Source organism: Aegilops tauschii, chromosome 2 (genome assembly GCF_002575655.3).
Source record: "Aegilops tauschii subsp. strangulata cultivar AL8/78 chromosome 2, Aet v6.0, whole genome shotgun sequence".
NCBI classification, from domain to species: domain Eukaryota; kingdom Viridiplantae; phylum Streptophyta; class Magnoliopsida; order Poales; family Poaceae; genus Aegilops; species Aegilops tauschii.
In genome coordinates, this window is record NC_053036.3 from 237245330 (window position 1) to 237255508 (window position 10179).

Sequence of the window (10179 nt, forward strand, 5' to 3'; positions counted from 1 at the left end):
CCGTCTCGGGGGCACCTAAGTGAGTCAAGAGAAATTTCAGCGCTACGCCTACGAATCAAATCAAGAAAACTAAGTTCAAGGCCTTAAGAATAGGTAATTACCTGCATGTACTTCTCCTTACTCAGAAACTTGCCACGACACTTCTTCTTGCCCCTCCTAATACCCTTCGAGGCGTAGTAGTCTCGAACAGCCTGCACCCGAGCCTCGTGCCTTAAGTTCTGAAGTAGGCGCTTGCACTCGGTTTCGACAACCATACACGCGGCCTCTTGCTCTCCCTCTTGAACCCTGTAGAAGGTCTGCAATCAAACAAGACAACACTGATTAGTACAATCACTAGGTAGTGTTGATTTTTAATTCCGTAAAGGAGAAATTACCCAAAACCGAGGGAACACAATGTCAGCCACCGTCTTGCACAAGACACCGTCGACCCTCTCCTCCGGCGGGGCCGGGGCAACCGAGTATAGCTCCCAGGTCAGTGCTAGATGTGGAGCCTGACCCTCACCGGGCAACGTGACCCACCCAGGGAAGTGCTGCCGGCAAAGCACACCAAGGACCTGGTTGGGCCTGCGGACACCACGGGGGCGTACCCAGCCCCTGCAGTATGACAAGGCCAACGCATTAGATATTAATTTGAAGGAACATGAAGGCAAAAGGTTAAAAATAGTAAATGCACTTACTTCAACCCTTTAGACGCAATCAACCACCTCTGGTCGGGGGTCGTCGGCACGGGCGGGAGCTTTGTACAGCCACGCTTGTAGACCTTCTTTCCCTTCTCAACCAGCTCGTCGTCACTATAGCTATCATCTAAAAAGGTGTCCTCGCTACCATCCTCCGGGCCACTAGCCTCCGAAGTCTCGTGGGACGAAGACCCCGTGACCGGAGTCTTCTGGGACGAAGACTCTGGGACCGAACTCACGTGGGGCGAAGGATCGACGACCCGAGTCTGGTGGGGCGAAGGATCAGCGACCGGAGGCTCATGGACCGGAGTCCGAGACAGGTCCACGTCAGACGGAGCAGTCCTGTGGTCGGGTGAATCAGCTGAGGGTGGCGGCAAGGAAGGCGTAACAGCCTTCCTACCTCTCCCGCTGCCACGTCCACCTCTACCAGCCTTCTTCGTCCTCCCCCGACCTCTCCCAGCCGAAGAAGAAGCGCCCGCCATAGTTGTCTGCATACTGTCTAGCAGCGCTCTCCGGAGGGGCTGGGCTGGAATAATGGAACCACCCCTCCCAGTAGTGCTCGCAGGAGGATCGGGGCGCTCTGGACCCTTGCCCAGCATCCTGTCAACACCTGCAATGACAAAAAGTAAACGAAATTAGTACAACATAAAAAATGTGGATACCTGACATGAACATAATAATATGTATATAATTTAAGTGTATCATAATCATGAACATAATAAAAATACACCCGATCAACACAAATATATAGGGGTCGAGGTGTGGTGTCAGGGTGTCGGGGTGTCGGGGTCGGGGTGTCGTGTCGGGGTCGGGGTGTCAGGGTGTCAGGGTATCAGGGTCGGGGTCGGGGTGTGGGTCGGGGTGTGGTGTTAGGGTGTCGGGGTCGGGGGTAAGGGTGGGTGTGGTATCAGGGTGTTGGTGGTCGGGGTGTCAGGTGTCGGGGTGTCGGTGGTTGGGGTGTGGTGTCAGGGTGTCGGGGTGTCAGGGTCGGGGTGTCGTGCCGGGGTGTCGTGTCGGGGTCGGGGTGTCAGGGTGTCGGGATCGGGGTCGGGGTGTGGGTCGGGGTGTGGTGTCAGGGTGTCGGTTGGTCGGGGTCGGGGTCGGGGTCGGGGTGTGGTGTCAGGGTGTCGGGGGTCGGGGGTCGGGTTCGGGGTGTCGTGCCGAGGTGTCGGGGGTCGGGTTGGGGTCTCTTTTTTCCTTTTCTTCTTCTCTTCTTCTTCTTCTCCTCCTCTCCTCTTTCTTCTTCTTCTTCTTCTCCTCCTCTCCTCTTTCTTCTTCTTCTTCTTCTCCTCCTCTCCTCTTTCTTCTTCTTCTTCTTCTTCTTCTTCTTCTTTCTTATCCTCCTCCTCCTCCTCCTCTTCTTCTTCTTCTTCTTCTTCTCCTTTTTCCTCTTCTTCTTCTTTTCTTCTTTCTTCTTCTCCCTCCTGTTCCTCCCTCCTCCTTCTACTTCTTCTAAACTAAAACTAAAACTAATCTAAAATAAACTAAAACTAAAACTAATCTAAATTAAACTAATCTAAAATAAACTAAACTAAACTAAAACTAAAACTATAACTAAAACAGAAACTAAACTAAAAGAAACAAAAAGAAACTAATTAAACAAAAAAGGGGGAGGAGCTCACCTGGTGGAGGGGGAGGCCGGACGGCTGCGGCGGCTGCTGGAGGAGGCGGCGACCCGGTGGAGGGGGAGGCCGGACGGCCGCGGCGGGATGGGGCAGGGACGGCGACAGGGCGGGGACGGCCGTGGCGTGGCTGGCCGACGTGGAAGAGGCGGCGGGGCCACGGTGGAGGTCGGGGAGGGGTGCGAGGTGGCGGGGCGGCCGGCTACGCCGGACGGGGTCGGCAGCGGCGGCGCGGGCCGGTGTGGGTGGGGGATGGCGACGGAGGGGCGGGGGGGCGGGGCGACGTGGAAGGGGCGGCGGGGGTGCGGTGGAGGTCGGGGGCGCAGGGGAGGGGTGCGGGGCGGCGGGCGGCCGGCTACGGCAGACGGGGCGGCGGCGGCGGCGCGGGTGTAGGTGGGGAGGAAATGAGAGAGTGGAGAGAAGAGACAGAGGACGGGGGCGGGACGGCCGTTAACGTACCCGCCTCTTTGCCGTCAGCCAACGGTCGGCAAAGAGGTGGGGCCGGTGGGCTTGAGTTGGTTAAACAATACCTGGACCCACCCACCTCTTTGCCGTCTGCTAGCGGACGGCAAAGATTCTTTGTCGTCAGCCAGTGGACGGCAAAGAACTGGCTGATGGCAAAGACCTTGTTTGCCATCAGCCATATCTTTGCCGTTCGTTTTCGTGTGGCTGACGGCAAAGACCTTCTTTACTGTCAGCAAGCGGACGGCAAAGAGTTGGCAGACGGCAAATAAGCTAATTCCAGTAGTGTAATGATGTCTAGATATACATAGAAGAGCAGCGGCAGCAACAGCAATAACACAGCCCTGTTTGGATACTCAACTTAGCTAGAGGTTAGAGTTAGTTTCTAGCTCATTACTAACCCTGAACTAACTCCATCCAAAGAGTTGTTTGGATGGCAAGGTTAGATTGACAATAAATGCACTAGGAGAACTAGCTACAATTATCACCTCTTGGGTTGGATAGTTTTTTTGGGTGGGTTATAGATGCAACTAGCTCAAACTAGCCCTCATGTTTAGATATACTTTAGGGCTATTTGAGCCTGAACTAGCTCAAACTAACTGTAACCCATGGATACAGCAGCAGTTAATCAGCCGATAATTTGTAAGAATGAACTAAACTCCTTCCGGCCCATAATATAATATGTTAATTCATCTAATATGTGAGTATATTGGATGTTATAAGATACTCCCTCCGTTCCTAAATATTTTTCTTTTTAGATATTTCAAATGGACTACCACATACGGATGTATATAGACATATTATAAAAGAGTGTTGTACTACATCATTGTGCAATTGTTGTTTAGCTTCTAATATTAACTTGGTACTTTTAGGTACATATGCCATTGGTAAAGATGCGCGTTTCGACCCTTTCTGCGTATGGGGCAATGAGATATCGATGAACCAGCATCAAGTGAGGAAGCTGATAAAGATTGTTAGTAAAATGGGTCCAAAGATGGCAATTAAACTATTTGTTTACACTTTATCCAAGACAATAGCGAACTGCAGGATGGTAAGTAAGAAATCTGCAGCCTTCTTTTTACTGCCCATAATGAGTTGTGTTAGATGACAATGTCTGAATCTTTTTCCTTTGCAGTGGTTGCCAAAGCAGTTTACTCAAGATTACCTCTCAAACTACATGATTGGTGGGCATGCAAAGGATAAAGTATTTCTACCAGAACACGATGATTATCTAGATGTTTTCATGAAGACCGTGAAGAATGGGCGGTCGGCCATCACAAGGGGTTGGACTAGAGTCGTGCGTGCCTTCTACATGGAGGAGGGCACAATATGGGCATTCCGCTTCACCTTTTTCAGCAACCAGAATATATTTCGCCTCTTTCTTTACCGTCTTTAATAGTACAAGTACACAACTGTGGTTCATCATTCTTTATTTGGTTCTTATGTAATTCTTGAACATATGTACCTATGAATCGAATAATGCATTGGTTGTTTGAACCTGATGGATATGAATAAAGCTGTAGCATACATTCAAATTCAAATTCAAATCCAAATCCGGTACAATTTGGAAAAGCAGCAATTAAATTACGGTGAAATTACGCTCTCCAGGTTGTTACGGCACACACGGTTGGTAAAACACAAATGTTTGCGATATGCACCATAATCCGGGATGGTTCACAGAGAGGAAACGTGTGCAAGCATGCACACAGTTGCCGTTTGCAAAGCGTGTGCGATGTCAGACAATATCACGAACGGTGCGGGCAAACTAAACGTTTGTGTTAGTTGCCTTATGTACACGATTCGCAACCATGAACTGTTTCTGATGAAGTATGCATCGTAAACGTTGTACCACAGAATAGTGTGTGCGATAGTTGTCGTGTACGACGATGTTACGACGGTCCGACGTTTCGTAATCCTGTCCGACACTCGTACAACAATTAGCTAATCTTCTTAACGGTGAACCGTTTGTGATGGGCCGCGCATCATACACGTTCTATTATAGTGAACCGTTTGTGATGGGCCGCGCATCGTAAACGTAGCGCCACAGAATACCGACTGCGATGGCAATGCAAGCAGAAACGAGTAGGAGTACTGTAGGGGCCCTATCCCCGACGATTTCTGGGTCGTGTGGGAAGGACCCCCCCCCCCTATCGCCCATACTCACTTGGCGACGGTTCCAAATGTCGTTGCGGAAAGGGGTTAAAAACCGTTTGTTTAGGACCGACGCGCACCAGTGATTGTTTGCTAGGATTATTGCTTATGTGAATACAATGTTTGACTATATAGATTCTCTCGGAGTGACAAATAGTTTATCAAAGATTCCAAGAGCGTTATTATCTTCATCAACTTACCAGGCAAGTTCACTTTGACCATGTTATCCATACCTATGTTTTTATTGCATTTAGGGTCACCAGTCATAATCCCTCCAGTAGATATATTGACTTCTTGTAGTTGAGTAGAATGCATGAGGTAGGAACCAACACCCCTGTTACCAAGACCCGGGAACATTGTTTATATTATGCTACGCTATCGTAGACGGGGATTGGTATGAGTGTTCGTGAGTGGTGTGAGAAGGAGGACTCTACGTCGATGACGACAACTTCAAGATGGCATCTACAAGGCCTGCATCTACAAGACCTTAAGACTTCAAGACTCAAGACAAGAATTCAATATACCTCTGGGTGGAGAATGGTTAAGAAGGGTATATGGTGCGCCCAGTACTCAGTGATTCTGGAGAATCGCCATGATATCATGCGGAAAGCTCCACCCAGGCTCTAAGAGACGGAATAATACTTCATGCCCGGAAGCTTACATGTGCAACCGCAAGTCACTATGGGCTCTGGCTTGGTTGACCCTAGTGGTGACTCTGGCTGGGACGGTGCCAGCAGATGTAGAGCTACGGTAGGATTGGATGGGCACCGGACAGTGGTCAGAGGAACTCTTCGGAAGACCATGTTGCGATCGTCCTGCTCTCAAACGATCTGAAGTGTGAGGACGAAAAGGGAGGGATCGAATCTTGCGGGTAAGGTGTACAAACCTCTGCAGAGGGTTAAAACCTAATCAATTAGCCGTGTCCCCGGTTACGGACAAATTGAGCCTCTAGACTTGGATCTATCTCGAAACTCTCAATACCAGACTGATAACATAATTGTTGGCAACTTATGATGATTTGGGCTGTGAGACATCGGTTGGCGGAACCATGTCATAGTAGAGAACTCTGTAGTACATACTCCTGATATTACTTTGATGTAGGAAAAATAAAACCAGCTTTTACGCAAACAAAACTCAGACCCAGAGCCACAAAGCCATACTGCATATAGTATAGTTTTATCATCTGTTTTTCTTACAGTGATCTTGCCGGTACATTCAATGTACTGACCTACACGGCTGCAATGTATCATGTTGCAGGATTTCTACAACGAGTAAGAGTATGGTATAGGGTTACGGTCTACACACAACTTGTCGATGGCGTTGATGGGACTCCACACCTGTATGATTGTTTTCGCTGAGACTTATGAGGTATATATTAGTTTTATGTTATTTATACATGTGATTGCACTTTGATATATACATTGATGTACTGTGTGTGCCAACATACTGATCCAGGGATGGCACAGATACACAAAGGCTTGACCGTTTGAGGTCGGGTCGCTACACTACAAAATAAACCACCGCCGTTCTCTAAAAAGATATAAGTGAAGCACTAGAGCAACTACCTAGGTCAAAAGATATAAGTGAAGCACATAGAGTATTCTAATAAATTCACAATTAATGTGTGTCCCTCTCAAAAGGTTTGTACAGCAAGGATGATTGTGGCAAACTAAAAAGCAAAGACTCATATAATACAAGACACTCCAAGCAAAACACATATCATGTGGTGAATAAAAATATAGCCTCAAGTAATTTTACCGATGGACTGAAGACAAAAGAGGGGATGCCATCCGGGGCATCCCCAAGCTTAGATGCTTGGTTGTCCTTAAATATTACCGTGGGGTGGCTTGGGTATCCCCAAGCTTAGGCTCTTGCCACTCCTTATTCCGTAGTCCATCAAAACTTCACCCAAAACTTGAAACTTCACAACACAAAACTCAACAGAAAACCCGTGAGATCTGTTAGTGAAACAAAGCAAATAACCACTTTTAGGTACTGTTGTAAACTCATTACCATTTATATCGGTGTTATATCTACTTTATTCTAACTTACCCATGGTTCACACCCCACGATACTACCCATAGATTCATCAAAATAAGCAAACAACACAATGAAAACAGAATATGTCAAGTTTGTAGTAATCTGGACTTTAGCCAAACTTCTGTACTTGCAAAAATTCTGAAAAATTAGGAAAACATGGGAAATTTATATATAAATAAGCTGGAAAAAATTCAGAATTTTTTGTCACTCCAGCAGATCAGATCAATTCTGTTACTGGGCGCAAAAGTTTTTGTTTTCTCACAGAATCAAATCAACAATTTTCCAAACCATCCCAAAGATCTTACTTGGCACAAACACGAATAAAAAGACTAAAACACAATCATAAGAGAAGTATAATTGTATATTTATTGAAAAACAAAAGCAAAAATATAATAATAAAATTGGGTTGCCTCCCAACAAGCGCTATTGGTTTATGCCCCTAGGTAGGCATAATGCATAGATCTAGGCATTGTCATCTTTGGTACAATCCATAAGTAGCCCTCATAATAGATTCATATGGAAACTTAATTTTATTTCTTGAAAGTGTTCCATGCCCTTCCTTAATGGAAATTGAAATCTAATGTTTCCTACTTTCATATCAAAAATTGCACCAATCATTCTAAGGAAAGGTCTACCAAGAATAATAGGGCATGTAGGATTGCAATCTATATAAACCACAATAAAATCTACGGGCACATAATTCCTATTGGCAACAAGAAGAACATCGTTAATTCTTCCCATAGGTTTCTTAATAGTGGAATCCGCTAAGTGCAAATCTAAGGAACAAACATCAAGTTTATGGAAACCGAGCACATCACATAAAGTTTTTGAAATAGTGGAAACGCTAGCACCCAAATCACACAAAGCATTGCACTCATAATATTTAATCTTAATCTTAATAGTAGGTACCCATTCATCATAAATCTTTCAAGGGATTGAAACTTCCAACTCAAGTTTTTTTCAAAAGATTTCATTATAGCATCAATGATATGTTTAGTAAAAGCCTTATTTTAATTCAAGTATGAGGTGAATTAAGCATGGATTGCAACATGGAAATACAATCCATCAAAGAACAATTATCATAAATAAATTCCTTGAAATCCAAAAGAGTGGGCTCATCACTAGTTAAAGTTTTGACCTTGCCAATCCCACTTTTATTAAATTTTCCATTGAGATCTTCACCCTCCAAATTATTGGGAAGCCTTCTAGCTAAAGTTGACTCATATCGAGTCCCTTCTTTATCAAGTTTTATATTAGAAAATAAAGATTCAATAGGAGTTACACCAATCACTTTAAGATCATCATCATGATTATCGCGAAAACTAGAAGAACCACTACTACAGGATGCTGCTAACGCGGCACCACAATTAGAGACCCTTCGACGAAATTGTGTGCGGTGCATTAATCGCAAATGGTGATGTAATAAAACTATCAAAAAATATACAAAATGTTTGCGAGCGATGCGTGGCATACAGTTCACTCGAATGATCTGTTTGTGATGAGCTTAACAACAGAAACGGGATGCCGGATGAAGGTGTTTGCGATATTCGGCATGCAGTTCACCCCAATGAACTGTTTGTAATGAGCAAAGACAACAGAAACGGTCAGCCAGATCAAGGTGTATGCGATATACGTCATACAGTTCACTCGGATGAATGGTTTTCGATTGGGCAACACAATAGAAACGGTCAGCCAGATCAAGGTGTGTGCGATAGAGGGCATACAGTTCATTCCGATGAACTATTTGCGTCCAGCCAAGAGAACAGAAATGGTTCAACTTAACTAGACTAGTAAGCGTGCACGTGCAAATGCACGTCTCGACTAATATACAAGTATATGTCAGAATAACATGCATATAAAGATAGTTTGGTTGCACCAGAAAATATTTGCGGGCGATTCGTAGGCCGAGTCCCTTTTTCCTTTTCATATTTGCGGGCGATTCGTAGGCTGAGTTTTTTTGCGGATTCGTAGGCTGAGTTGATATTTCGCCCCAGACTTCTTTTTTCAAAGACCAAGCAAAATATGACCAACAAAAAATACAAATGAGTAAATATAGTGGCAAAATAAAAATCTTAAAGACCAAGCAAAATATGACTAAGTTTCAAGCTCCTCGCGGTAACCAACACTACACTGAAGAAGCACCCTTCAGCACCTAGGCTTGATCTAAGAGGACCCTTCCGCGCCTGCCTAGCCCGGCCAATAATTTTCATCATCTTTGGCTCTACCATATTTGTTTATTTGCTTTAGGTTCTTCAGCCAGTTCGACGCGCTCGCGTAATTTCTCGCTGACCTTTATTTAATGTTCCCATCGAATCAGCACCAACCTCCCCAATAGAGGGGTCTCGACGCACGCACTTCCTAACATCTGAGACAAACATAATTAGATTTAGTGGGACATAACAGAACAATGCACTTGCAAAAAAAGTATGTACATGAAGAGTTACCGTCTAAATCACAGCGCGTCGGACCATCAGAGGGTGCCGGGAAGTGTTCGAACGTGATTGTGGATGCGTCCGTCCCAAGAAGGGACCCTAATATACATTCATAGATACTTAATATGATGGTAAGAAACATCAGATGCTAATAAAATCAAAGTAATAAACTTACTCGATGTATGATCAACCTCCATGTCGGAGGCCTGAAGAACAACATTGTTGAACTCTGCTTGCTAGAGATCTTCCTCGTATAGCTTAAGTGTGTTTCCAAAAACTCTGAGAAAAATTATATTGCGATTGCCCGCAACTATTGCTACTTCTCTCATGCCATCTGCAGCATAGCAATCTGTCTCAAGAGCACCAACATACATGACCACTCCCGAAACATCTAAAAAATGTAAGTCAGTTTGATGTTGATCGTTAGCTAAAGATAATTTTTAGAGCAAGAGTGCAAATTAAATTAGAAATACTACTGGTGAGCGAGCCATGCTCCATATCAAGAACATCCATCTGCATTAATAGTGTACACTTTTTTTAGTGGGTTGATAGGAATCATGATCTATAGTATAGCTCAATGATTGTACTTTGAGTGACCAAATGATCAAAATTCCATAATAGGATCTCGTGCGACATTACCTCTGAATCGTAGGCAAAGGTTTCTTCGTGGTTATAAGGGTAGTAGATAAACTCGCATTGCAGGTTCGCCATTTTATAGACAAAGGTGGCTGGCTACAATCCTTCGTCGACGGACTCGCGCAGTAATTTTAGACTGTGGACTCGGACAAGAAGTTT